Genomic DNA, 22,869 nt, shown 5'->3' with positions numbered 1-22,869 from the left:
CTAGGCTGGAATATTGCTGCACACTAATGGCTCCTTTCAAGGCAGGCGAAATTGCAGACCTGGAGAATATACAGAGAACTTTCACTGCATGTATAAGTACAATAAAGCACCTAAATTACTGAGAACGGTTGAAGCCCCTTGACCTGTGCGCCTTGGAATGCAGGCGAGAAAGATACGTGATAATATACACTTGGAAAATCCTAGAGGGATGAGTCCCAAATCTGCACACGAATATCTCTCCCTATGAAAGCAAAACACTCAGCAGGCGGTTCAGCACCCCCACCCCCAGGAAAAGCAGAGGCGCCATGAGTATGCTTAAGAGTACTCAATAAGTGTCAGGGGCCCAAGACTGCTCAACTGTCTTCCAGCATACATAAGGGAGATTGCCAATAGGCAACTGGCCGTCTTTAAAAAGGTGCTGGATAGACACCTGAAGTCAGTACCTGACAGCCGGGCTGTGGTTCGTACATCGGTTTCTGTGCGGCCAGCAGTAACAGCCTAGTTGGTCAGGCCCTGATCCACCGCGAGACCTGATCACTGACTGGGACGTTGACCCCCGGAACACCCTCCAGGTATATTCCAGTTCCCTCTTGCATACAGCTGGGGGTCTGTTGGTAATCCCCCTTATGAATGATTGGATGCCGTTGATTAGTCTTGCACCCCTTACATTTATTTTTGTTTTTCATTGGGGTATACTGCACCGTCTGCCGAGTCTTATGATATATTTTTCTTACCTGCATTCCAAGGAATTTCAAACGTTCCCAGTAATTAAGGTGCTTGACTGAACTAGCATGTGTTGTGAAGGCTCTCGATATATAATTTACATCTGCAATTTCACCTGCCTAAAAAGAGGCTTTTAGTGTACAGTAGTATTCTAGCCTAGAGTAAACAAGTGACTTAAGAGAGGATCATTGGCTTGGCATCCTTTGTTTTGAAGGTTCTCATTATCCATCGTATTATTGTCCTCTTACCGATAATGATACTGTTGTGATGCTTGAAGATAAGATCCTCTGACATTATCACTTCTAAGTCTTTCACATTAATTCTTCATAATATTCTGTGGGTGAAATTTGTTTTACACTCCGTTCTGGCTATTATTTCCTGAAGTTTCCCATAATGGCATAGTTGAAATTTGTCATCATTGAACATCATATTGTTTTGTTCGGTCCTCCGGAAGACTTGGTTATATTTCCTTGAAGATATACAGTGGCCTCAATAAAGGGAATTACCAACAAACCTCTGGCTGTCTCAAGAGGGAAGTGGCCAAGGTCCTCAAATAAGTTCCTGACTAGCTGGGCTGTGGTTCGTACATTGGACTGTGTTCTGCCAGCAGTAACAGGATAGTTGATTTAAACAGGAATAAAAATTTCACAGTATTTTACACATACAAGGTCAGATCTGTAAGTACTCACCTGAATTTCACTAGGCCGTGTCGATGTACGAGGCACCTTTAGTGAATGTTTGAAGTTGTACCACTCTGGGTTTTGGAAGTTTTTGGAACCATTCCAAGATGCTGACAACGGCTTCAAATTTTGAAGCCGATTTCATGAGGCGCTCTTGAGTTATTAGTTAAATAATAACCAGAAGTTGGAGGAAGACGAACATCTTAGACAACTCTTCAGGGATACCTAGTTACTGCAGCTTTTTCTGAGCTTTATATCATAATTCCCCTATACATATTTATCCATGTCATTTATATAACATTTATCTATGTCATTTGCATAACATTTATTCATGTCATTTATATAACACCTATCCATATCATATACTATCATTATAGTAACCACAGATGAGTGGTATTTAATCAATAACACTGCGACTAGCCGAGGACTCGAGCCTATGTAGTTTTGGCCCTCCTCATGGTGAGCGGAAGTCCTCGGGTAGTCGCGGTGTTGTTATTGATGTGTACTATCATGTATGTGTGTGTGTCTCACTCCACTGTGTCACTCTACCAAACTGTTCTTGCTCAACAGTTATTTTTATTTCATTGCGTAAAGTTGTTGCAACATGTATAAAAAGTAGGTGTCGTCTGTGTCAGTACAAACATTACAGAGTGCAGTAATGATCCTCGTGCAACATCTGTCTTCATTTTATTCCTGAGTTTTCTTGTTCACACTAACCAACAGTAATTTATACAGCCTTTCATATCTACTCAGAATTGCATATTTAATTTACTTTAAAATATGTAATTCAATTATGAATGTTTAACACTTAACAAGGTGCCAAGTATTTAATATCTCGCCACGAGAGGAGTGAAGAGTGTCATCTGTGATGTCAACGTTCGCCCTATACATGTACAGGAGGGCCCCGCTTATACAGCAGGGTAGCTTCCGGGCTACTGCTGTAAAGCTAAAATCTCTGTAAAGTGAAACACAACCTTTTTTTTCTAATGCATATTAAAGCCTGATAACATGTGTACACTATCATATATTAAGTGAGCAGTAGAGCTAGGCCTAAAAAATGCATATGCAATGCACACATTACTTAAAATATTTTCGTCCTTGGCTTATAGTGAGTAGTGAATATATTTGTTGTAGGAAGTCTGCATAAATGAAGAATGGGTATAATTAAGAAGCACTGCATTAGCAAAACGCTGTAAAACGGGACCCTCCTGTATTTCACAGACGAACATAAATACAAGAAGACCAGAAGTGTGATCCGGATCTGTCACTGATGAAAGTATAAATAATTCTACCGGCCACCACACTCATACTAATGTATGATGTCATATTGTAGTGGCTAAATGAATACTAACATTACCTCAAGTTAATAGTGCCGCAACGGTAACGTCCCGGTCCAAGACTAGGCTTCCCTGTTGATGGTTTGATCGAGCAACCTATTGGTGCTAGCTGCAGGTACTCCAACGTATGCACTCATGAAGATTGAGACACTTATGCAGCATATGGGATGCACTCATGGCTTGGCTGATAAGGAAGGTGTGTGTGTGTGTGTGTGTGTGTGTGTGTGTGTGTGTGTGTGTGTGTGTGTGAGAGAGAGAGAGAGAGAGAGAGACTAAGAGAGGGGCATCAGAGAACATATGTGAGAACTAAAATCTTCATGTTTTTCCTGTGTGCTGTGAAGACGAGTTGACATGTGAGAACTCAGTAGTTATACTTTCTCACGTGAATGTTGGCTGTGGTGTCTGGTTCTGACGACACCATCTGTGGTGTCTGGTTCTGGCGACACCATCTGTGGTGTCTGGTTCTGACGACACCATAGGACTGCATGCCGGGATTTGCTCTCATTATTTTGTTTATTAAACTCACATGGATTCCCTCAACCCACAAGAGTAATGCAGGACCTGGAAAATGACAGGCAATCAGGTTTGATGAATGGAAGGGAAGGTTAGCTCTAATTATTTAATTTAAGATACTTCACTAGGATGAAGGCTGCCCTCTGATATTTGTATACCTTGTGGGAAGAAAAGTTAGTTATGTTATATATCTTCTTAATAGACCACATCTGGACAAACACCATATCCCCTTCAAAATCACTCAGGCATTATCACAGACAACACTACAGACCACTACCCAACCTTTCTCATAACTAATCTGGGCAAACTGCCACAAGACATTACTAAAGTAACCTTCAGACTACATAAGGAGACAGCAATTAACAACTTTATAGCAGCTATGAATAACATCGATTGGCAAAATGAGCTTGAAACATATACAGATATGAATGAATGTATAAATAATTTTCTAAAAAAAAGCCCAAAGCCTCTACAACAGACATTGCCCCAGAAAAACTAAACAGATCACAGCAAAGAGACTGAATAATCCCTGGCTAACACCAAGCATCCTCACGTCCATTAACACAAAGCACAAATATGAAAAACAGTATAGAATGGGTCAAATAACTAGAGAACAGTCGAAAAGTTACTCGTCAGCACTTACCAGCCTGATAAGAAGATATAAAAAAATGTATTATGAAAATAGATTACATAACATCAAAGGTGATATGAAAAAAACCTGGAAAAAACTATCTAAAATTCTTGGAAATAAAAGGTTATCCAAAAACAAATTAACCAAACTAACAAAATCAGATGAACCCCAACTCACACCTACTGAAACAACAGACTCAATGTTTTCTTCTCCACCATAGGTAAAAATCTAGCGAACAAAATACCAAGCACAAACGCCCGTCCATCAGACTACCTCATAGGTACCTACCCAAATACACTATTCCTTGCTCCAACCAACCCCATAGAAGTTATGCTCATCATAAACACCCTTAAAAACAAGGCAGGAGACATAAACAACTTGCCTGTTTTATGTACAAAAAAGCTTCTCAAGTATTGTCACCAATTATTGCAACGCTCTTTAACAAATCCATTGAATCATCTACCTTCCCAACAAACCTCAAAATAGCGAGGGTCACTCCGATCCACAAAGGAGGTGACCAAGCTGACTTGAATAACTATAGACCAATATCTAACTTACCACTGCTCTCTAAAATCTTTGAAAAATTAATTCATAGACGGATCTATTCCTACCTCGTTTCACACAACATATTAAACCCTTGTCAGTTTGGATTCAGGAATAATAAAAGCACAAATGATGCTATCATACACATGCTAGAACTAATATATACCACACTTGAAAAGAAAGAAGTCCCGCTGGGCATTTTCATTGATTTACGTAAAGCTTTCGATACAGTCGACCATGAACTACTGTACTCCATATTAACGCACTATGGTATCAGAGGCCACTCCCTCAACTACCTAAAATCATACCTTAGTAACAGAACTCAATATGTGTATGCAAATGATGCAAACTCTTCCAACCAATCACAGTAGAGTCCCACAAGGAAGCATCCTTGGACCACTCCTCTTTCTCATCTACATCAATGATCTACCGAATGCATCACAGCTACTCAAACCCATATTATTTGCAGATGACACTACATATGACTTTTCCCACCCAAACACAGTCATACTAGAAAACACAGTCAATGCTGAATTACAGAAAATATCTGCCTGGATGATGGCTAACAAACTTACCCTGAACACTGATAAAACCTATTTCATTCAGTTTGGAAACAAAGCTGCAAATGATCCAATTAACATAACGCTAAATGGATCATCAGTCACAAGACTCACAGAGGGAAAATTCCAAGGTATCCACCTTGACAGTAGCCTTAAGTTCCGGACACACACACAACAAGTCACCAAGAAAATCTCCAAGACTGTAGGCATACTATCAAAGATAAGGTACTACGTTCCACAATCAGCTCTCCTGGCACTGTACCATTCACTCATATACCCTTATCTTACATATGGAATTTGTGCATGGAGATCAACAACATCCAATCACCTAAAACCCCTAATAACCCAGCAAAAGGCAGCAGTAAGAATGATAACAAATTCCCACTCCCGCCAGCATACTCCACCAATTTTCAAAAGTCTGAATCTGCTCACCATTAAGAACATCTATACTTATTCATGTGCCTACTACGTACACAGAACAATACACGCAAATATAAACCCTCCACTCAAACTTCTCCTCACCAACCTAAACAGGACACATGACCACAACACAAGACACACATCTCTTTTTGATATACCTCGTGTCCATATCACACTGTAAAAACTCTATGCACATAAAGGGCCCTAAAATATGGAATTCATTACCAGACGATATTAAAGTAACCCAGTCTGAAAATCAATTTAAGACTCTTCTCAAAAGTCACTTAATTACCCTGGACTAAATACTAAATACTCAGTACACACTTACTCACCTATGTACTCCCACATCATAACTTCAACAATCACTTTGAATCTTTTATCCATTGTTGACAGAAATATAATTAAACCATTGCTTTCACAAAAAAGCATTTTAGACTATATGAATATATCCTTTCTCTTATACAAATTTAATTCACTTATTAATAATCTACTGTTCAACTATGAAATAATTACTGTCTTACTGTACGACTATGATATACTCCTTAGTGTTAAGTAGTCAGTAAACCAATAATGTTAAGTTGGCCCATAATGCCTAGGCATGATGGAGGCTCTCTTCGCATTGCAACCCACTATTGTAAATATAAAATCTCAATGTACTGGTTGCAAAGACATAAAATAAATAAATAAATAAATAAAATAAATATGAGATTGATATCTAGTGAAGTCTTTTCAACTGTATTTCATGAAATGTAGACCAGAAAGTTAATCACAATTTACACCTGAAAAATCGTGGAGGGACTTGACAAGCCTGAACAGTGGAGTCATTCAATATGAAACGAAAGACTTTTTAAAAGGTGCAGAGCACCCCCCCCCCAAAAAAAAGGGGGGGGGGGCTCGACGAGTACACTAAGACGGAACTGGACGAGTGTTAGAGGTCCACGACTCCGCGTATAAGGGAAATTACCAACGAATCTGTGGTTGTCTTCAAGAGGGGGCTTGGCAAGTTAGTCAAATCAGTTCGTGGCCAGCCAGGTGTTTGTAGCCATCAGTAACAGCCTGGTGGTCTTACCTTGATCCACCCGGAGGCTTGGTTAGGGTCTATTTCAGTGGTCATTGAAATAGACCTTAGGTACATGTCTGTCTGTCCAGTACTTTGTGGAACCTGGCTCTGTTATGCATTCCAGGTTTATATTATCAAGTATGTGTCTTTGTCACTCGAAGTACATACGAAGCATCCTGAAGCATTCCTAGTAGTTTAATTGCGCCATTGACTCTGTGTTGACAGCGAATGATCTCTTTTCCAGGCTTGAATTAACTGTAATTAAACCAGAATGTAATCAGTTAAATTTTTTTTTAGTAACTGGGGCACTATGAGGGCTGATGACAGAATGAAAGTACACCTCAGATGGTACATAACTACATTCTGATGCGTCATTGTTTGGGTCACATCGGGGTCTTGTGGTGCCCAGTCATGTTTACATGGGCTGTGAGAGACTGGTCTTCCCCTCAAGCTTGTTGACGAGTGATCACAATGTTCCTTGAAAAAACAAGTGTTAGTTATACTTGTTGTGTATCAAAGTTTTAGTTTTTATGGTTTTAAGGAATATCGTTTTGAAAGTTGGCGTGAGATGTTTCATGCAAAGTTTGTTTTTTAAAACAGGAAGCCACTGGTTATAAATCTGACTCAGTAATGTCTGTGGGCGAATTATTATTATTATTATTATTATTATTATTATTATTATTATTATTATTATTATTATTCATCAAATGCGCTCTACCCACATGGATCACAAGTGCCAAAAGTTTGAGTTATGTTAACAACGAAGGAGAGCAGCGCAACGGACAAGTTAGCAGAGAGAACTAAAGTTATGGTAGGACGAGTTACAAAATGAATATGAATTAGAACTTATTTTAGTTATATTTCATAACTCTGGTAATAAGCATGTCCTTTTGGGGAGTTTATAATTTAGTTTGTTCAAATTATTTTTTTTTATATTTTACGAAGTTTGACGAGAGCAAACTGCAAGGCAGGAGAACGAAAGACATACGAGGGTGATGGAACTGGGGGTTACTACATCATCAATATTATCATTACTTCCACATGTTTTTTGAATTATATTTTTCTACGCTGTTGAATATTCAAGTGATATTGCTTAACAGCATAGATTGATTCCTGAATATTAATTATGTAAGAGTTTTCGCTTAATACCTCAATGATTTTATTATACATGAATGGTATACAGTACCGACAAGACGACAATTAGACACATGTGCAACATCTGGGTATCTTTATTGTAGACGTTTCGCCATCCAGTGGCATTATCAATGCAAATTCAAAAACAATTGGAACACAGGAGAACTATATACACAAGATGAGGTAAACAGTCCCTCAGCCATGGAGTTGAAGAGCAACGTAGTCGTGAAGAATCTGGAGCACAGGCAAGAAGGCTGGCGCTTATATTCTGACGTCAGGTGGTAAGGGGAAACGTGTAGCAGACGAAGACAGTCACTGGTAGGCGGGATTTTCCAGTGGAAGTAGTTGATGCCCAAGGGAGGGGTCAGTCCCGTATTTTATTACAGTTTAATAGTTATGACAAGCAAAATCTTCTTGCTCTTAATCTATGATTTATTTTGGTCATGTTTTACAGTAAAAACAGTAAGTAGGCCTCTCGTTCTCTTTCAAGCACTTCAGTAATGTTTAATGCTAGAACAGCGGGACTGTATTATTTTTTTACCGCAGCTCTGCTGCCTCCTTGCAGGAGAGGGGGGGGGGAGCTACACGTGATGACTTCTGAACTTTCACCCCCAATCTAATCTCCTTAAAAGTACATGTGCTAATGGTACTTACCTATATAAACACCGAAATTCCAGAGTAAGGCTCAGGTATTTTTTATATACCCTTGAGTTTCTGGAGTTTTTCTGCTCCCGGAGCCCGGCCTTGGGCCAGGCTCGTCTGGTGCTTGTCTGGCCAACCCGGCTGTTGCTGTTGGCGACCCACTGGCATAAGCATCACAGCCTGGATGATCTGGCACCTGGTGAAGATACTTGTCCAGTTTCCTCTTGAAGACACATTTGGCAGTTGTCCCAGCAGTGCTTTTGATATCCTCTGGTAAGATGTTGAATAGTCTGAGACCATGTTGATAAAATGTTCTTATTTTGTGCCCACTTCACCTCTATGTTTCACTGAGGTTATTTTGCACTTCCTCCAATAGCTCTCACTCCAGTTTGTTATGGCTGTGTGTAGATTTGAGACCAGATCCTCGAGTACTCTCTTAGGTGTTTATTATCATGTATCTCTCCTCCAAGATTGAAACATTTAAGCTGATGTTAGATTCAGTTTTCTGGAGAGTGGTGTGTTGTGGTGAGGCTGGGGTCTTGGGGAGGGGATGTGTTTGTGGTGAGGCTGGGGTCTTGGGGAGTGGTGTGTTGTGGTGAGGCTGGGGTCTTGGGGAGGGGATGTGTTTGTGGTGAGGCTGGGGTCTTGGGGAGTGGTGTGTTGTGGTGAGGCTGGGGTCTTGGGGAGGGGATGTGTTTGTGGTGAGGTTGGGGTCTTGGGGAGTGGTGTGTTGTGGTGAGGCTGGGGTCTTGGGGATGGGATGTGTTGTGGTGAGGCTGGCGTCCTGGGGAGGGGATGTGTTTGTGGTGAGGCTGGGGTCTTGGGGAGGGGATGTGTTTGTGGTGAGGCTGGGATCTTGGGGAGGGGATGTGTTTGTGGTGAGGCTGGGGTCTTGGGGAGGGGATGTGTTTGTGGTGAGGCTGGGGTCTTGGGGAGTGGTGTGTTGTGGTGAGGCTGGGGTCTTGGGGAGGGGATGTGTTTGTGGTGAGGCTGGGATCTTGGGGAGGGGATGTGTTTGTGGTGAGGCTGGGGTCTTGGGGAGGGGATGTGTTTGTGGTGAGGCTGGGATCTTGGGGAGGGGATGTGTTTGTGGTGAGGCTGGGGTCTTGGGGAGGGGATGTGTTTGTGGTGAGGCTGGGGTCTTGGGGAGTGGTGTGTTGTGGTGAGGCTGGGGTCTTGGGGAGGGGATGTGTTTGTGGTGAGGCTGGGGTCTTGGGGAGGGGATGTGTTTGTGGTGAGGGGGATCTTGTGGTGAGGCTGGGGTCTTGGGGAGGGGATGTGTTTGTGGTGAGGCTGGGATCTTGGGGAGGGGATGTGTTTGTGGTGAGGCTGGGGTCTTGGGGAGGGGATGGGTTTGTGGTGAGGCTGGGGTCTTGGGGAGTGGTGTGTTGTGGTGAGGCTGGGGTCTTGGGGAGGGGTGAGGCTGGGGTCTTGGGGAGGGGATGTGTTTGTGGTGAGGCTGGGGATCTTGGGGAGGGGATGTGTTTGTGGTGAGGAGGCTGGGGTCTTGGGGAGGGGATGTGTTTGTGGTGAGGCTGGGGTCTTGGGGAGGGGATGTGTTTGTGGTGAGGCTGGGATCTTGGGGAGGGGATGTGTTTGTGGTGAGGCTGGGATCTTGGGGAGGGGATGTGAGGCTGGGGTCTTGGGGAGGGGATGTGTTTGTGGTGAGGCTGGGGTCTTGGGGAGGGGATGTGTTTGTGGTGAGGCTGGGGTCTTGGGGAGTGGTGTGTTGTGGTGAGGCTGGGGTCTTGGGGAGGGGTGTGTTTGTGGTGAGGCTGGGATCTTGGGGAGGGGATGTGTTTGTGGTGAGGCTGGGGTCTTGGGGAGGGGATGTGTTTGTGGTGAGGCTGGGATCTTGGGGAGGGGATGTGTTTGTGGTGAGGCTGGGGTCTTGGGGAGGGGATGTGTTTGTGGTGAGGCTGGGGTCTTGGGGAGGGGATGTGTTTGTGGTGAGGCTGGGGTCTTGGGGAGTGGTGTGTTGTGGTGAGGCTGGGGTCTTGGGGAGGGGATGTGTTTGTGGTGAGGCTGGGGTCTTGGGGAGGGGATGTGTTTGTGGTGAGGCTGGGATCTTGGGGAGGGGATGTGTTTGTGGTGAGGCTGGGATCTTGGGGAGGGGATGTGTTTGTGGTGAGGCTGGGGTCTTGGGGAGGGGATGTGTTTGTGGTGAGGCTGGGGTCTTGGGGAGGGGATGTGTTTATGGTGAGGCTGGGATCTTGGGGAGGGGATGTGTTTGTGGTGAGGCTGGGGTCTTGAGGAGTGGTGTGTTGTGGTGAGGCTGGGGTCTTGGGGAGGGGATGTGTTTGTGGTGAGGCTGGGGTCTTGGGGAGATGTGTTTGTGGTGAGGCTGGGGTCTTGGGGAGTGGTGTGTTGTGGTGAGGCTGGGGTCTTGGGGAGGGGATGTGTTTGTGGTGAGGCTGGGGTCTTGGGGAGATGTGTTTGTGGTGAGGCTGGGATCTTGGGGAGTGGTGTGTTGTGGTGAGTTTGGGGGTCATGGGGAGGGGATGTGTTTGTGGTGAGGCTGGGGTCTTGGGGAGTGGTGTGTTGTGGTGAGGCTGGGGTCTTGGGGAGATGTGTTTGTGGTGAGGCTGGGGTCTTGGGGAGGGGATGTGTTTGTGATGAGGCTGGGGTCATGGGGAGGGGATGTGTTTGTGGTGAGGCTGGGGTCTTGGGAGTGGTGTGTTGTGGTGAGGCTGGGTCTTGGGAGTGGTGTGTTGTGTTGAGGCTGGGATTTTGGGGAGGGGATGTGTTTGTGGTGAGTTTGGGGCCATGGGGAGGGGATGTGTTTGTGGTGAGGCTGGGGTCTTGGGAGTGGTGTGTTGTGGTGAGGCTGGGTCTTGGGAGTGGTGTGTTGTGGTGAGGCTGGGATCTTGGGGAGGGGATGTGTTTGTGGTGAGGCTGAGATCTTGGGGAGGGGATGTGTTTGTGGTGAGGCCTGAGTCTTGGGGAGTGGTGTGTTGTGGTGAGGCTGGGATCTTGGGAGGGGATGTGTTTGTGGAGAGACTGGGATCTTGGAAGTGGTGTGTTGTGGTGAGGCTGGGGTCTTGGGGAGTGGTGTGTTGTGGTGAGGCTGGGATCTTGGGAGGGGACATGTTTATGGTGAGGTTGGGATCTTGGGAATGGTGTGTTATGGTGAGGCTGGGATCTTGGGAGTGGTGTGTTGTGGTGAGGCTGGGTCTTTGGAGTTGTGTGTTGTGGTGAGGCTGAGGTCTTGGGGAGGGGTGTGTTGTGATGTGGCTGGGGTCTTGGGGAGTGGTGTGTTGTAGTGTGGCTGGGGTCTTGGGGAGGGGTGTGTTGTAGTGTTGATGGGGTCTTAGGGAGTGGTGTGTTGTAGTGTGGCTGGGGTCTTGGGGAGGGGTGTGTTGTAGTGTGGCTGGGGCCTTGGGGAGTGGTGTGTTGTAGTGTGGCTGGGGTCTTGGGGAGGGGTGTGTTGTGATGTGGCTGGGGTCTTGGGGAGGGGTGTGTTGTGATGTGGCTGAGGTCTTGGGGAGGGGTGTGTTGTGATGTGGCTGGGGTCTTGGGGAGGGGTGTGTTGTAGTGTGGCTGGGGTCTTGGGGAGGGGTGTGTTGTAGTGTGGCTGGGATCTTGGGGAGGGGTGTGTTGTGATGTGGCTGGGGCCTTGGGGAGGGGTGTGTTGTAGTGTGGCTGGGGTCTTGGGGAGTGGTGTGTTGTGATATGGCTGGGGTCTTGGGGAGGGGTGTGTTGTGATGTGGCTGGGGTCTTGGGGAGTGGTGTGTAGTAGTGTGGCTGGGGTCTTGGGGAGGGGTGTGTTGTAGTGTTGATGGGGTCTTAGGGAGTGGTGTGTTGTAGTGTGGCTGGGGTCTTGGGGAGGGGTGTGTTGTAGTATGGCTGGGGCCTTGGGGAGTGGTGTGTTGTAGTGTGGCTGGGGTCTTGGGGAGGGGTGTGTTGTGATGTGGCTGGGGTCTTGGGGAGGGGTGTGTTGTGATGTGGCTGAGGTCTTGGGGAGGGGTGTGTTGTGATGTGGCTGGGGTCTTGGGGAGGGGTGTGTTGTAGTGTGGCTGGGGTCTTGGGGAGGGGTGTGTTGTAGTGTGGCTGGGATCTTGGGGAGGGGTGTGTTGTGATGTGGCTGGGGCCTTGGGGAGGGGTGTGTTGTAGTGTGGCTGGGGTCTTGGGGAGTGGTGTGTTGTGATATGGCTGGGGTCTTGGGGAGGGGTGTGTTGTGATGTGGCTTGTGTCTTGGGGAGGGGTGTGTTGTAGTGTGGCTGGGGTCTTGGGGAGGGGTGTGTTGGGATGTGGCTTGGGTCTTGGGGAGGGGTGTGTTGTAGTGTGGCTTGGGTCTTGGGGAGGGGTGTATTGTAGTGTGGCTGGGGTCTTGGGAGGGGTGTGGCTGGGGTCTTGGGGAGGGGTGTGTTGTAGTGTGGCTGTGGTCTTGGGGAGGGGTGTGTTGTAGTGTGGCTGGGGTCTTGGGGAGGGGTGTGTTGTAGTGTGGCTGGGGTCTTGGGGAGGGGTGTGTTGTGGTGTGGCTGGGGTCTTGGGGAGTGGTGTGTTGTGGTGTGGCTGGGGTCTTGGGAAGGGGTGTGTTGTAGTGTGGCTGGGGTCTTGGGGAGGGGTGTGTTGTGGTGTGGCTGGGGTCTGGGGGTGGGGGGTGTTGTAGTTTAGCTGGGGTCTTGGGGAGTGGTGTGTTGTGGTGTGGCTGGGATCTTGGGGAGTGGTGTGTTGTGGTGTGGCTGGGGTCTTGGGGAGTGGTGTGGCTGGGGTCTTAGGGAGGGGTGTGTTGTGGTGTGGCTGGGGTCTTGGGGAGTGGTGTGTTGTGGTGTGGCTGGGGTCTTGGGGAGGGGTGTGTTGTGGTGTGGCTGGGGCCTTAGGGAGGGGTGTGTTGTGGTGTGGCTGGGGTCTTGGGGAGGGGTGTGTTGTGGTGTGGCTGGGGTCTTGGGGAGGGGTGTGTTGTGGTGTGGCTGGGGTCTTGGGGAGGGGTGTGTTGTGGTGTGGCTGGGGCCTTAGGGAGGGGTGTGTTGTGGTGTGGCTGGGGTCTTGGGGAGGGGTGTGTTGTGGTGTGGCTGGGGCCTTAGGGAGGGGTGTGTTGTGGTGTGGCTGGGGTCTTGGGGAGGGGTGTGTTGTGGTGTGGCTGGGGTCTTGGGGAGGGGTGTGTTGTGGTGTGGCTGGGGTCTTGGGGAGGGGTGTGTTGTGGTGTGGCTGGGGCCTTAGGGAGGGGTGTGTTGTGGTGTGGCTGGGGTCTTAGGGAGGGGTGTGTTGTGGTGTGGCTGGGGTCTTGGGGAGGGGTGTGTTGTGGTGTGGCTGGGGCCTTAGGGAGGGGTGTGTTGTGGTGTGGCTGGGGTCTTGGGGAGGGGTGTGTTGTAGTGTGGCTGGGGTCTTGGGGAGGGGTGTGTTGTGGTGTGGCGGGGGTCTTGGGGAGGGGTGTGTTGTAGTGTGGCTGGGGTCTTGGGGAGGGGTGTGTTGTGGTGTGGCTGGGGTCTTGGGGAGGGGTGTGTTGTGGTGTGGCTGGGGTCTTGGGGAGGGGTGTGTTGTGGTGTGGCTGGGGTCTTGGGGAGGGGTGTGTTGTGGTGGGGCTGGGGTCTTGGGGAGGGGTGTGTTGTGGTGTGGCTGGGGTCTTGGGGAGGGGTGTGTTGTGGTGTGGCTGGGGTCTTGGGGAGGGGTGTGTTGTGGTGTGGCTGGGGTCTTGGGGAGGGGTGTGTTGTGGTGTGGCTGGGGTCTTGGGGAGGGGTGCGAGGAAGGAATCTTAGGGAGCCATATGTAATGTTTTCAACTTGTAAAAACCCATCCCGAAAACTGCTTGAACAACACAGTGTTACTCGAGCATGTGTGTGAATGTGAGCGACAAAGTAGACTACAGTGGTAGTGAATGTTCTGTATGTTAAACTTGTTCATGTGCACTAAGCTACTTTATACTACCAGTGATGTGGTCCAAGTTTTCCCTGCGAAATCGGAAAAGAAGCTACTCGTATTATTTTCGTACATAAACCACCAGATAAAATTTCACAGCAGTTTAAAGACCAGTTGCTGAAAAGAAAACCCATACCACGGGTGGGGTTTTAACCCGCGGTCAGAGAGTCTCTGACCGCGGGTTCAAACCCTACCCGTGGTATGGTCTGTTTGCAATCGTATCATTTCGATTTCGTGAGTCATGTTACCAGCTACTGAAAATTGAACACTGCTTTGAGAATCTTTCAAATCCAGTCTGAAACATCCTGTTGTATATGTTGTAATAACAGAGGAGGACCCAGGAGGCAGCTGTCTGGATGTACAGTCACGAAGATCAACTGTGAGAATTCTGATGACTGCATTAAGCCAGTTATCGTGGAACAGAACAAATTAGAAAATACCTTTGACTAAATTTATTCACAAATATTGAGGTTTCTGTTACGGATAATTGTGTCCAACGCTACTAAATCTGAGCACAACCTGGTTGATCAACCAGGATGATGATGCAAGGTGTGTGCAGTCTGATGTATACCCCACAACCTGGCTGATCAACCAGGATGATGATACAAGGTGTGTGCCGTCTGATGTGTACCCCACAACCTGGCTGATCAACCAGGATGATGACACAAGGTGTGTACCGTCTGATGTATACCCCACAACCTGGCTGATCAACCAGGATGATACAAGGTGTGTGCCGTCTGATGTGTACCCCACAACCTGGCTGATCAACCAGGATGATGATGCAAGGTGTGTGCAGTCTGATGTGTACCCCACAACCTGGCTGATTAGATTCCCTCTTGAAGACGGTCAAGGATTTGGTGGTTACTTCCCTTACAGTTTACATGAAGGGAGGTTGTTGAAAAGTCCTGGTCCCCTTAAACTTGAGTTATATCTGGTGTACTCACTGCGTGCCTCTTTCTATTGGGGTATTTTGCGAGCCTCTTGCTTTCATTGGGAATGAATTGTGTGTGCAGATTTGGGACCCATCCCTCTAGAATCTTCCAAGTATCAGTATTATTGTATGTGCAGAGCCGTACAGCTAGAGGGGCCTAAAATGTTTTAGATGCTTTACTTATTAATATGAGCAGTAATTTTTTTTCATTTAGATCTGCAGTTTTGCCTTCCTTAAGAGGGAGTGTGAGGGTACGGCTGCATTCTAGCTTAGAGAGCAAGAGAATTGAAAGGTATCATCGGTGGCATGGACACTCTTGTTTTGAAGGTTCTACTTACCTATCACTTTCCTTGCGTCTGTGATAACGGCATTGAAAGTGAGATCTGAAGTCCAACATCATCACTGCCAAGTTTCTCACATAATCTTACGCTCTATTGAGTGATTCGAGTTTGTTTTATGTTCCTTTCCAGTCTTATTTCATGAATTTATCCATAGCAGAGTAACTGAAATATTGCTTTCTGGGGCTGTCTTGAAGATTAGATTTATATCGGTTTAGAGATTCGCTGTGTCTTCAATAGATTCCACTCTCACAGATTTTGTAATCATCTGCAGTGGATGATGCAGTGCTATGATTACCGAGCCTGGCCCATGGCCGGGCTCTGAGAGTAGAAAGACTCTTGAAACTCGTCATTCTCATATCTGTCGAATATGAGAATTATAAAAATAATTGTTGTGTTCGTTGCCTTCGGTACCAACTATTCACTGTGGCAGCCTCTAGTTTCACTTTCTTCACAATTACTTTGTGGGTTCTGTTTGTTAGAAAGTTATATATCCATCTGCTCACTTACCCAGTTATTCCCAGAGAGTAGTAGTGAGGAGACTCAAGTCAGAGGCTGCCACAGTAAAGAGCACTGTTCTTCAAGGCACAGTACTCGCATCACTTCTTTTTTTCATTATTATATCCAACATAGACAACGATAAAAATCTTAGCACCGTAACGAATGTTGCGGTGGTAAGACTGAGATTCTGGCGTCATCAGCAAATGTGACACTAGAATCTCAATGTAAGTGTCTTCCAGCGAAGACGGCGAATTTTAAGTTCACTGAGGACAAATGTCAGTTGCTCCGCTGTGGAAGAATATAGGGATTAAAGACTGAAATAGAGTACAGAACAAACTCAAATTATACAGTAGGAGCGATGATGATCATTAATAATATTTTTATTTTGTACAAGTACATGTACAACATCTACAGTCCTAGCTGACATCAATGACATACAGTCCTAGCTGACATCAATGACATACAGTCCTAGCTGACATCAATGACATACAGTCCTAGCTGACATCAATGACATACAGTCCTAGCTGACATCAATGACATACTAATAAATAGAAAGCCACTTGCTATGCTGAGCATTTCAAAGGCTTTTTCAAAAGTCTATGTTCGTATTTTGGTTGACTTCCCCTGCAGCTAAGACTGTCATAATGCTGTGAATTCATGTTGTCCAGGATTGTACAAATATGATGATCCCCTGTGAGTAACAGTCTTACTTTTTGAAACTTCCTTACAGATTATGATAATATAGGACGCAAACACTAATGGTTTATAGTTCTGCGAATGTTTTACTGCCACCTTTGTGGAGTGGGGCTATGCCAGTGTTTTTTTTAAACGCTAAATTTGGTGAGAGATATGAAGGTATAAAATAAACTCAGTGAAAAACAGGCGCCATGGGGATATTAAAACACTATCAGCCAGTTTTTCAACCTACTACTAGCATATATCAGAAATGTTGCCGGAATAAATGAAAACACTTTCAATAGAAAACTGGATCACAAGCAAACCAGATGCTAGATCAACCCGGCTCGACTGTGTGTGGGCCAGTTGGTCAACACCACCACCAGCTGCTGCTCCTTAAACAGGCAACTCCACATAAAAGCGAAAAAAAAAAAACTCGACATCTAGGCTGGAATACTGCTGTACATTAACATCCTCATTCAAGGCAGGTGAAAGTGCAGATCTAGAGAGTGTACAGAGATCCTTTACTGCACGTATAAGTTCCATCAAACTACTTAACTATTGGGAGCGCCTGGAAGCGCTTGACTTGTACTCACTGGAGCGCAGGCGAGAGAGATATAATCTACACCTGGAGGATTCTGGAGGGACTTGCCCCTAATATGCACACAGCAATCACTCCATACAAAAGCAAAAGACTTGGCAGGCGATGCAACATAGCCCCAGTGAAAAGTAGGGGCGTCACTGGTACACTAAGAGAAGACGCAATAAGTGTCTGGGTCCCAAGACTGTTCAACAGCCTCCCACCAGTAATAAGGGGCATTACCAGTAAATCCCTGGTTGTCTTCAAGAGGGAGCTGGACAGATACCTAAAGTCAGTGCCGGATCAGCCGGGCTGTGGTTCGTACGTTGGATTGCGTGCGACCAGCAGTAACAGCCTGGTTGATCAGGCCCTGATCTACCGGGAGGCCTGGTCGTGGACCGGGCCGCGGGGACGTTGATCCCCGGAATGCACTCCAGGTAGACAGGTAGTTGTTGGGCACTTGACCATTAACACCAAGTTCCGTTCTTTCAGTAGTAAACTGAATCAGTAATTCCGCAGTGTTCCAGGTCAACCAGGCTGTAATGGATACGTGGACTGGAGGTCGCTAGCAGCAGCCTGGTTGATCAGGCAATCAAGAGGAAGGCCTGGCTCAGGGCCTTGTCAACGGAAGCAGGATACTTCCGAAGCTGGCCAGTGCCTGTGCGGCCCGGGCCCAGACCAGGCCTCCCGGTGGATGGCCTGATCAACCAAGCCATTGGTGCTATACACAAATAACCCCCAGATAGGACCATTAGTCATGCTTCTAAGTAGTTAATGGTCCAGGTCGTACCGAAACGTACGTATTTCTCCTATGTGCGGTGTTTTTGTGCATTCCAGTCACGATATTGTGCTTTTTTATTGTGTTGGTGCTAGCTGCACAAATTCTAACGTAAACACCACAGCTCGGCTGCTTAGGAATTGACTTGGACAAACTTTTGCAGTTTCTTCTTAAAGACAACCAGGGGTCTGTTGGTGAAACACCTTACGTGTAAAGTGAGGGTATTGAAAAGTTTTGATCTTTTTTTTTCCCTTAATGTCCAGACTGCACCTCTGCTTTTCATTTGTGTGCAGATTTGGGACCAGTCCTAGAATTTTCCAAGTGTAAATTATAATGTACCTCGTTGGCTTAGGTTTCAAGAAGTACAGATTGGAGGACTTCAGAGGTTCCCAGTAATTTAAATGTTTAAGTTGATGCAAGCAATGAGTGGGAGGGGTTGGATTTGAGTGGGACTTGCACATCAGAGCTTATTTCTTGGGTAGCATTGAAAATTGGGTTTACCTGGAGGTTATTCCGGGGATCAACGCCCCCGCGGCCCGGTCCATGACCAGGCCTCCCGATTTATCAGGGCCAGATCAACTAGGCTGTTACTGCTGGCCGCACGCAGTCCAACGTACGAGCCACAGCCCGGCTGATCCGGCACTGACTTAAGGTATCTGTCCAGCTCTCTCTTGAAGGCAGCCAGGGGTTTATTGGCAATTCCCCTAATGCTTGATGGGAGGCTGTTGAACAGTTTTGGGCCCCTGGACACTTATGGTGTTTTCCCTTAGTGTACCAATGGCGCCCCTACTTTTTATTGGGGGCATTTTGCATCGCCTGCCCAGTCTTTTACTTTCGTAGGGAGTGATTTCTGTGTGCAGATTTGAGACCATTCCTTCCAAGATTTTCCAAGTGTAGATTATGATATCTCTCTCCCTCCTGCGTTCCAACGAGTACAAGTCAAGTGCTTCCAGGCGTTCCCAGTAGTTTAGGTGCTTGACAGAACTTATACGTGCAGTAAAGGATCTCTGTACACACTCTAGATCTGCGATTTCACCTGCTTTGAATGGAGATGTTAATGTACAGCAGTATTCCAGCCTAGAGAGAACAAGTGATTTGAAAAGAATCATCATTGGCTTGGCATCTCTCGTTTTGAAAGTTCTCATTATCCATCCTATCATTTTCTTTGCACGTGCGATCGTGGCACTGTTGTGATCCTTGAAAGTGAGATCCTCAGACATTACTACTCCCAGGTCCCTTACATTATTTTTCCGCTCTGTTGTATGGCCGGAGTCAGTAGTATACTCGGATCTAGTTATTATCTCCTCCAGTTTTCCATAACGGAGTAGTTGGAATTTGTCCTCATTGAGCATCATATTGTTTACCGTTGCCCACTGGAAAACTTTGTTTATATCTTCTTGGAGGTTAACCGCGTCCTCAGCAGGTTGGGCAAATGTTTTGTTAGTGGGATGAATTGTAAAGGACCTGCCTAGTATGGGCCAACAGGCCTGCTGCAGTGTTCCTCCTTTCTTATGTTCTCAGCACATTCTCCAGGTCTGTAGTTTGGGTTGCTTTAACGGTGTTGTTAGAGTCGAGCAATACTCCAACCAAGAGACAACAAATGACTTAAAAATCCACCAGATCTTCGACACAATTTTGGAGAGGCAGCTTCAGACGTTTAGGTCCTTCCTGGACCTTTATCAATGTTTAGGACATGCCCAAATGCTATCTGATATGTATTTTCTTGATAATGTGTTGTGAATCTCACCGGCTGCAATTATGTCACTACTGTTCTCCCATTTTGTATATTTCAAAAAATGTTACATGCTATTATTTTGCCTTGGCATATATTTAAAACAAGCATACGTCCCTCACTATACCTATAATATATGCTTAAAATATGTTTGTCGCTAATAGTCTCTGGTTGATTATGTGTAATTATTTGCAGTGTGGGGGGGGGGATTGGGAGTGGTGGTGCCAATGTGGCGAGAACCATCTGTTGGCACCAACTGGTGGCACCATCTGGCTCTCAGATGTCACTCACTGCTGGGTCTTCCCTCCACCCCTTTCTTTGTTTCACTTCTAAACACACAAAGTTTGCCTATAAGGTTTCTTTAGTCTCAATAATGCAACCACTACAATTGTAGTGGATGCATTATTGTGACGTAGTATTGTGGTGGTGTTGTATTGGTTTGTGTGTGTTTTCTTACTGAATTTATCTCATTTGTAACGTAAGATGGCACAGATGTGCTCCTCCAGATCAAAACTTTTTATTGCCTTTATATTTCATTTATTGGTATTGCAGTATGATATAATTTGTTATTGATAGAGCACAACCTAACCTAACTAAACTAAACCTATATAACGTAACTCCAGGAACTTGCTGTAAAACTTGTGTAATTCACATAGGATTACAAGGGGTCACCTCGGCGTGGTTGTGAATTTCAAACTGCTTTGCTTGAATAATAGACCAGCATATTCCCTAATGGTGAAATTTCCCATTTCGGTAAACTATGCTGTGACTTACTACCTATGGAATAAGAGATATGGAAGCGAAAAATAAACCCAGTGAAAAGTAGGGATGCAGTAGACACAATAAGGGAACACTGTATCAACATCTGTCGCCCAAGACTATTCAACATCTTAACAGAAGATATCAAAAACACTGCTGGAACAAGTGTAGAGGGAAGTTTTCAAGAGGAAATTGGAAAAGTATCTCCATTAGATGCTAGATCAAGAAGGCTGTGATGAATATGTGGGCAGCGGACCACCAACAGCAACAACTTAGTTGACCAGGCAAGCACCAGATGACCTTGGCTTGTGGCCGGGCTCAGGGAGTAGAAAAACTTTGGGAACTTATCGAAGGTGTGTCTATGACTTAGATTATGGATATGTTTGGACTTCATAACTGTTAATGGCCTTAATTCACTATTGGCCTGATTCACAATTTCTAACCTTTTTTTTTTTGGTATTGTTAGGATTGTGATGTATGGATTTTCACCGCTGTTAACGCTTCTGTTATTACCACAGCTGTTTCATAACCCTCCTTGTAGTCAACAATGTAGGATCATAGATGAATGGTTCAGAGAACCGACATGTTGTTGAATTAGACACATGTGCAACTCTTGGGTATCTTTATCTTTATCCTGTTCTTCAACAATGTAGGATCAGAATACTCCTCAGTACTCGGCCCGATTCGCCTATTATCCATATATCTGACATAGAGAAATTGGTTTATTTAATAGGTTTAAAGCCTATCGATTGCACAAGGATGATTAAGGTGGCATACGACCTCTACAGCACAACTCAAGGATGCTTTAATCTCTCATATAGGCATTCGCTGAGAGAAAAGTATGTACCTCTCATTGTACATAACATTCTGACATACAGACACACATCATAGCACTTAGCAGACGACAATGGTTTTTGTATACGAGTGGCATCCACTGACTACACAGCGAATCTCGAGGCGACATCGAAAGATCTCAGGTTGAAGAATCTTAACAGTTGTGATGAATGGTTTGAAAAACCGACAAGTTGAAGATTGAGACACTTATGCAGCATATGGGAATCTTTATTCAGGAAACGTTTCGCCACACAGTGGCTTCATCAGTCCAGTACAAAGAGGAAGGCGTAAGGAGAGGAGGAGTATGAGGTAATCAGTCCCTCAGCCTGGAGTCGATGTGTTCAGTCCATCAATCTTGTAGAATGTACAGCATAGGGCCGTATACGTGGCTTATATACTGTAGTGAGGTGAGGTGAAGCAGGCGGAGGCGGGGTCATAGTGGTACCATCCACGATGTTCAACCTTTGGACGAAGACCTACTTCGACTAGTGGATGGTACCACTATGACCCCGCCTCCGCCTGCTTCACCTCACCTCACTACAGTATATAAGCCACGTCTACGGCCCTATGCTGTACATTCTACAAGATTGATGGACTGAACACATCGACTCCAGGCTGAGGGACTGATTACCTCATACTCCTCCTCTCCTTACGCCTTCCTCTTTGTATTGGACTGATGAAGCCACTGTGTGGCGAAACGTTTCCTGAATAAAGATTCCCATATGCTGCATAAGTGTCTCAATCTTCAATCTTAACAGTGTTGCTATCACAACTGTAAGGAATAATAAGAACCTTCAAAATAAGACAAAAAAAAAAAAAACAGTGATCATACTTTTCAAAGCACTGTAGCTTAGAATATTTCTGCACCACTTGAGACTGTAATTGAAGATCTGAAGAATGTACAGATAATTTTCACTTGTTATATACAATAAAGGACTTAAATTATTTTGAATGAATCAAGTCCCTCAGATTTTACTCTCTGGAACACAGTTGAGAAAGATGCATCGTAATGTAATCTATATCTGGAGAGTAGTGCGGGCTTGGTTTAACATCTTCACATTGAAATTGCTCCCTACGAGAGCAAGAGGCTGGGCAGACGGTGCCCAGACACCCTTATGAAAAGTAGAGGTGCAACAAGATGTGTACACTACCCCCTCCCCCCAGATGTTGATGCTTCTTACACTACCCCCTCCCTCCAGACGTTGATGCTTCTTACACTACCCCCTCCCCCCAGATGTTGATGCTTCTTACACTACCCCCTCCCCCCAGATGTTGATGCTTCTTACACTACCCCCTCCCCCCAGACGTTGATGCTTCTTACACTACCCCCTCCCCCCAGATGTTGATGCTTCTTACACTACCCCCTCCCCCCAGATGTTGATGCTTCTACCCCCTCCCCCCAGACGTTGATGCTTCTTACACTACCCCCTCCCCCCAGATGTTGATGCTTCTTATACTACCCCCTCCCCCCAGACGTTGATGCTTCTTACACTACCCCCTCCCCAGATGTTGATGCTTCTTACACTACCCCCTCCCCCAGACGTTGATGCTTCTTACACTACCCCCTCCCCAGATGTTGATGCTTCTTACACTACCCCCCTCCCCCCAGACGTTGATGCTTCTTACACTACCCCCTCCC

At 45.9% G+C, this 22,869-nt stretch overlaps 1 protein-coding gene across 4 annotated transcripts in view; it reads left to right on the top strand.

The window, feature by feature from the left end:
- LOC128692826 (phosphatidylinositol 4-kinase beta fwd) overlaps positions 1-22,869 on the top strand; it is a 652,994-nt gene that overhangs the window by 186,295 nt on the left and 443,830 nt on the right. The gene's annotated exons all lie outside the window — the stretch shown is intronic.

Source organism: Cherax quadricarinatus, chromosome 38, assembly GCF_038502225.1.
Source record: "Cherax quadricarinatus isolate ZL_2023a chromosome 38, ASM3850222v1, whole genome shotgun sequence".
NCBI classification, from domain to species: Eukaryota; Metazoa; Arthropoda; class Malacostraca; order Decapoda; family Parastacidae; genus Cherax; species Cherax quadricarinatus.
This window is presented reverse-complemented; position numbering and strand designations above follow the sequence as displayed.